This window comes from Chrysochloris asiatica, unplaced genomic scaffold (genome assembly GCF_000296735.1).
Source record: "Chrysochloris asiatica unplaced genomic scaffold, ChrAsi1.0 scaffold00392, whole genome shotgun sequence".
Classification (NCBI taxonomy): domain Eukaryota; kingdom Metazoa; phylum Chordata; class Mammalia; order Afrosoricida; family Chrysochloridae; genus Chrysochloris; species Chrysochloris asiatica.
Genome location: NW_006408910.1, coordinates 221,253 through 228,025, shown reverse-complemented (window position 1 = coordinate 228,025; position 6,773 = coordinate 221,253). Strand labels below are relative to the sequence as shown.

Here is a 6,773-nt window from a genome sequence, read left to right as displayed (position 1 = left end):
ATGATAGACAAAAATCAAACCTGTGGTGCAGGGCAGGATTCTATGCCCTATATGATTTGTCTGATTAACATACTTGGAGGATTGTTTGGTGTGGAGCAACTGGAGGACTATTTGAATTTTATAAACTATCTCTTGTGGGTTTTTACACCACTAATACTTTTGATACTTCCTTACTTTACTATATTTCTTCTCTACCTTACAATTTTTTTCTTACACATTTATAAGAGGAAGAATGTATTAAAGGAAGCTTATTCTCATAATTTATGGGATGGCTTGAGGAAAACCATGGCAACTCTCTGGGATGGACATGCGGCGGTTTGGCACGGTTATGAAGTTCATGGCATGGAAAAAATACTAGAAGAAGGACCAGCACTTATAATTTTTTATCATGGAGCTATTCTCATAGATTTTTATTACTTCATGGCTAAAATTTTTATCCATAAAGGCAGAACTTGCCGAGTAGTAGCTGATCACTTTGTCTTTAAAATTCCAGGGTTTAGTTTATTACTTGATGTATTTTGTGCTCTACACGGACCAAGAGAAAAATGTGTTCAAATTCTGAGGAGTGGTCATTCGTTAGCTATTTCACCAGGTGGGGTTCTAGAAGCCCTAATTAGTGATGAAACCTACAACATTATATGGGGTAATCGTAAAGGCTTCGCTCAGGTCGCAATTGACGCAAAAGTGCCCAATATTCCTATGTTTACACAAAATATTCGAGAAGGATTTCGATCTCTCGGAAGAACAAGGTTGTTTAGATGGCTCTATGAAAAATTTCGCTATACATTTGCTCCAATGTATGGAGGGTTTCCAGTGAAGTTACGAACTTATTTAGGTGATCCCATTCCATATGATCCAAAAATAACAGCGAAGAATTCGCTGAAAAGACAAAGATTGCTGTTCAATACCAGGAAACATTATGAGTGCTTTGTTAGAACACTTCCGTAAACATCAAAAGGTCAACTAAAACACAAGTCAATTCATTTATATTGATACGTTTGGTTCTGTGGTACTGTCTTCAAATTTCATAGTTTCTATAGTTAATATTTTATAAAAATCATGTTCATCTCTCAGTGACCTTTTTAGTTTAATATTATATTGTGTTAATTTTGTTTTGCAATCAGTTGTGTCAAAAAGCTCATTACATGCCTAATAATTCAGAAAATGGATCATATTTCATTTGTAAATTCCTAATAATAAGTGATACAGCATATGGATTTTTAAAGTTAGGTTTATTAATAACAACAATTTAGGTTAAACAGACATTCCTGAATACTGCATCTAATTTTTATATTTGTTGCAATGAGCTAATTGTGAGAAATGATGTAACCCAGTGAATAGACACCTAAGTTAATAAAACAGTGCTCTTTCATCTGCCTTTTATCACCTCAGCCAAGTCATTTAGTACTTTTTTACCTAAACAGGTTGCTTATTATGGTAATACTATGGTGAGGAATATTATTTTAAAGTTCTTTATATTTTCTGCAGTTGATAACTAGAATGAAATTATATTAAATCGATTAATTTAAAATACCAAGGTCTTTTACAAATTTATACACCCACACACATATATGTATATATATATATTTATCCTTGGAGTGTTTAAATTATTCATTCAAGTATGGAATTCAGTTGCCAAACACAAAGAGATGTCTTGTTTTCCAAATTGAATAAAAAGGAAATTAGGAAAAGCAGAATTTCTAATTAGTAGTAGTAGTAGTATTTATTAAATTTTTACAAGAGTCTATAAACAAACAATAAATGGTATGCTGTGCATTGTCTAACTTGGTGTTTAAGGGTAGATGGTTAAAAATCACTGTTGTGCTCTACATTTTGTGTGTTATAAGTTAATTCTAGGCAGATGAAAGAGAAATAAAGTTCTACTTTTGTTCAATATCATAACTCATTATGTTTGAATTTTCAGCTGGTGAAATGGTATATTATTTCAATAAAAATATACTTGAATGATGTATTTATGTGAACACGGAGTCTTGTGAAAAATTAATGGCTTTTGATTTGTTGTTTCCTTGAAAACTGAATTTTAAAAGTATTTAAACAGAAAAGTATCAGAAATCAAGAGCAGTATCTCATTCTCCCTTTTTTAGATGTTAAATTACTTGGATTTTTGTATAGGTTTTTATATTAACATTATGTATTTATGATATATGCAAGTACATAAAATGAAACAACGTAAAAATAAAAGTAAAGTTGAATCGCAAAAAAAGAAAAAAAAACACATGGGCTTTTTGGCAGCAGCAGAGAAAGCCAGGTAGGAAAGGCACTGTGGGGGAGGGATTGAAAACCCAGAGAAGCTGTGCTCACGGAATAGCACCAGAGCTCTGGATATAGCATTAGGTCCAGGGTGTCAGTTTTCCGCACGCGCAAGTGGAAAAATCACGGTATAAAGGAAAATACTGTAATTTAGGAATTGCTGGAGACAGGACTCCCTCTGCGACCACCCCACCCAGGCAGAGGTCAGAGGGCAGGGCTACAGCCAGACCAGGACAGGGAAGCAGAAGCAGTGCAGTGATATTTGCAAAAGGAGGTGTGGGGGATTCTACACAATTTTTCCTCCTCTTCCCTGTTGTGCCTTCTTTGCCCAGCTCAGATGGGGGGTGGTGCACACCCCCCAAAAAAAGTCCAGCACTGACCCCACAGTTTTCCCAAGGCACAGAGAGGAAGAGCTTGGTGGCTGCTTATGGCATCAGCCTCGGGGTTGCAGCCCTAAAACTAACTTGTGCAGGACCCTTTACTCTGGCCTATCTAGCAAGAAAAAAGCAGGCCCATCAGGCCTGACAGACAAACCATATGAACAATCTGTAAAACACCAACATAAAAGGACACAACTATCTCAAGAATTGCGCTGTGCACACACAGATACCTAACTGACCTTCAGAGACAAAAACAGTAGACAATCTTTCTCCCATTGGCTTCTCAATATCTATACGTGCACCTCTACGGTGGTGACTAGAGGAGGGGTCTGAGTGAGTGGACACCGCCACTCACTGCTGGAGGCTTCTATGGTGCGCACACACTACCTGTGTAGTAAGGCGACTGGACAGTCAGCCACAGTTTTATTTTTGTTTCAAAGTGGTGGGTTTTGTCTCTGCTTTTATATTTCTTCTGCTTTTGGTCCTTTTGAGCACACATTTTTCCTGGAGCTGGAAGCTTTTTCTCCCTACATTACCCAAGAAGAGACAGCAATCATGGCCATATAGCCAAGCTACAAGCATACACCATAATATTCCACCATTGAGACAAGAGCCAATAACAGCTGCTAAGCATTACATGCAAAAAGGGAAGCCTATCTCCAGGTCATATCCACCAGGAGACCCTCAATAAGCTTAATAACAACAAACAAACATCCATTTAAGCATTAAAAAAAAACCCACATAACAACTAGAAATGACAAACAAAATACAACAAATGATCTCAAAACATGTCCAAAACCAAAAAAGAGTAACTGAGACAAATGTGCTGGAGACAGACAAAGGCTCACCAGAACAGGAAGAGCAGGTTTTGGATTTGCCTGAGTATGAAGAAGAATGATGTGGAAACAAATTCGAATGCTCCAAAAAGAGGTGGAGGAAAACAAGGAAGAAGTCAGGAAAGTAGTACAAGAGCAATCAAACAAGATTGATACAGCATTGGAAACAATTCAAAACCTGCAAAAAGAGGTCCAGATGATTAATAATAAAATATCAGAAATGGACAATACACTGAAAGGGGAAAGGAGCATAATAGAAGAGATGGAAGCCAGAACTAGTGAGCTGGAAGACAAATCTCTCAATAGAGCTAAGATAGAAGAGCACGCAGCAAAAAGGCTTAAAAAAATCTGAAGAGAGTCTAAGATTAAAGTTGAATAACATGAAAAACAACAACTTAAGAATTATTGGCATACCGGAACAGGAAGAATTAGAGAAGTCCACAGAGGAGATAGTTGAAGAGCTTCTGGAAGAAAATTTCCTTAACATCTTGAAAGATGAGAAGATAAACATTCAAGAAGCCAAATATGCCCCAGGGAGGATAGAAACCAAAAGAAAATCACCAAGACATATAATAATCAAGCTCTCCAAAATCAAAGACAAGGAGAGAATCCTAAAAGCAACCAGGTAGAAGAGAAGAGTCACAAAGGCAAGAAAATCAGATTAAGCTCTGACTTCTCAGCAGAAACCATTCAGGCAAGAAGGCAATGGGGAGACATATACAAAACCCTAAAAGAAAAAAACTGCCAACCAAGAATCCTCTACCCAGCAAACCTAACAATCAAATATGATGATGCAATAAAAACATTCCACGATAAACAGAATCTAAGAGATTTTGTTGAAATCAATCCAGCACTTCAAAACATCCTAAAGGGAGTTCTTTGGACTGAAAACCAACAAGAACAGACAGCAATCAGAGATTAATAGGTGTGGCAACACCACCTGGAACTCAGTCAACAGATAGCAGAGTTCAGAACAGAACAAAAATACAACGAATTCAAAGGAGCTGGGAGGTCAACTGAAGATCAAAATAATATCAATGTCAAAGAAGAGATAAATGTCAAAACAGAGATCCAGGTGGAGGATGTCAGGTAAATTACAGGATACAATAGATTCTCTTAAGTGGAGAGAAAAGTTAATAAACTATGAGGTAAACCCAAAGAAAGTTAATACTTCACAACTTACAATGAAAATGAACTTCCAAACAGAGCAAGCAAACATGAACACTAAGAAGAAACCGACAAGAAATAGCACAAAAAAACCCACAAACTCAGCACAAGACGGCATGCAGAACCAAGGAACGAACAGCACTACCAAAAAATTAATATAACAGCAGCAATTAATTCATACCTATCGATAATTACATTGAATGTCAATGGATTGAATGCACCAGTGAAGAAACAGAGAGTGGTAGATTGGATAAGAAAACAAGACTCTTCAATATGCTGCCTGCAAAAGACACACCTTACACACAAATACAAAAACAGACTAAAAGTTAAAGGATGGGAAAAAATATACCAAGCTAACTGTAACAATAAACAAGCAGGAGTGGCAATTCTAATCTCTGATAAAGTAAACTTTAAGGCAAAAACCAGCATAAGAGATAAAGAAGGACACTATCTCATGATCAAAGGGTCAATTGAGCAAGATGACATAACCATAATAAATATCTATGCTCCCAATGAAAAAGCAGCAAGGTATATGAAGCAAACCTTACTAGAATTGAAGAAACAAATACATAAATCTACAATTATAGTGGGAGATTTTAATACGTCACTTTTGAAAAGGGACAGAACAACCAGAAAGAAACTTGACAAAGTTGCAGAGGATCTAAACAGCACAATAAACCAACTTCACCTCATAGACATGTACAGAGCATTCAACCCAACAACAGCACATATACTTTCTTCTCCAGTGCACATGGAACAGTCTCCAGAATTGGCCATATGTTAGGTCACAAAGCAAACCTCGATAAATTTACAAACATCAAAATACTACAGAGCATCTTTTCAGATCACAATGCTATAAAACTAGAAATCAACAACAAGAAGACTAAGGAAATGAAGTTGAATACATGGAAACTGAACAACACTCTGCTGAAAAGCAACTGGGTAAAAGAGGAAATTAAATGTGAATTTATAAAGTTCCTAGAAACAAACGAGAATGAAAACACAACATACCAAAATCTTTGGGACATGGCAATCGTGGTGCTGCGAGGATAAATGTGCACATCCAAAAAGAAGAAAGAACCAAAATTAACACATTAACACAGCATCTGCAACAATTAGAAACAGACTTACAGAGGGAACCCACAGTCACCAAAACAAAAGAAATAATATAGATAAGAGCAGAAATAAATGAGATGGAAAACTGAAAAACTATAGAAATAATCAACAGGACAAGAAGCTGGTTCTTTGAAAGGATTACTAAAAATTGACAAACCATTGGCAAACCTAACAAAAGAAAAGAAAAAGAAGACACAAATAACTTGCATTAGAAACCACATGGGCAATGTCACAATGGAACCAAATGAAATCAAAAGGATAATAACAGAATACTCTGAAAAGTTGTACTCCAATAAATTTGAAAACTTAGAAGAGATGGATGCATTTTTAGAAAAACACGACCTACCAAAATTTACACAAAGTGAAGCAGAAAACTTGAACAGACCCATAAGAAAAGAAGAAATTGATCAGGTCATCAAAAAACTCCCAACCAAAAGAAGTCCAGGCCCAGATGGCTTCACTGGTGAGTTCTACCAAACATTCAGGAAAGAGCTGTCACCAATTCTACTCGAATTATTCCAGAATGTAGAAGAGAATGGAAAACTTTCTAATATTTTTTTATGAAGCAAGCATAACCCTCATTCCAAAACCAGGGAAGGACATCACTAAGAAAGAAAACTACAGACCAATTTCCCTCATGAACATAGATGCAAAAATAATCATGACCAAGTGTGTTTCATAAAAGGGATGCAAGGGTGGTTCAACATTAGAAAAACAATCAATGTAATCCACTACATAAATAAGAGAAAGGAAAAGAACCACATGATTTGAGTGATGCAGAAAAGGCATTTGACAAAATCCAACATCCATTCCTGATTAAAAAAAAACTCAACAAAGTAGGAATTGAAGGGAAATTCCTCAACATAATCAAGAGCATATATACAAAACCAATAGCCTACATTACTCTCAATGGAGAGAAACTGAAAACATTCCCTCTGCGAATGGGAACCAGACAATGATGCCCTTTGTCACCACTGCTTTTCAATATTGTTTTGGAAGTATT

At 36.2% G+C, this 6,773-nt stretch overlaps 1 pseudogene; it reads left to right on the top strand.

Annotated features, from left to right (window-relative positions):
- Positions 1–967, top strand: LOC102824707 (annotated as a pseudogene).
- Positions 968–6,773: the final 5,806 nt, after the last annotated feature.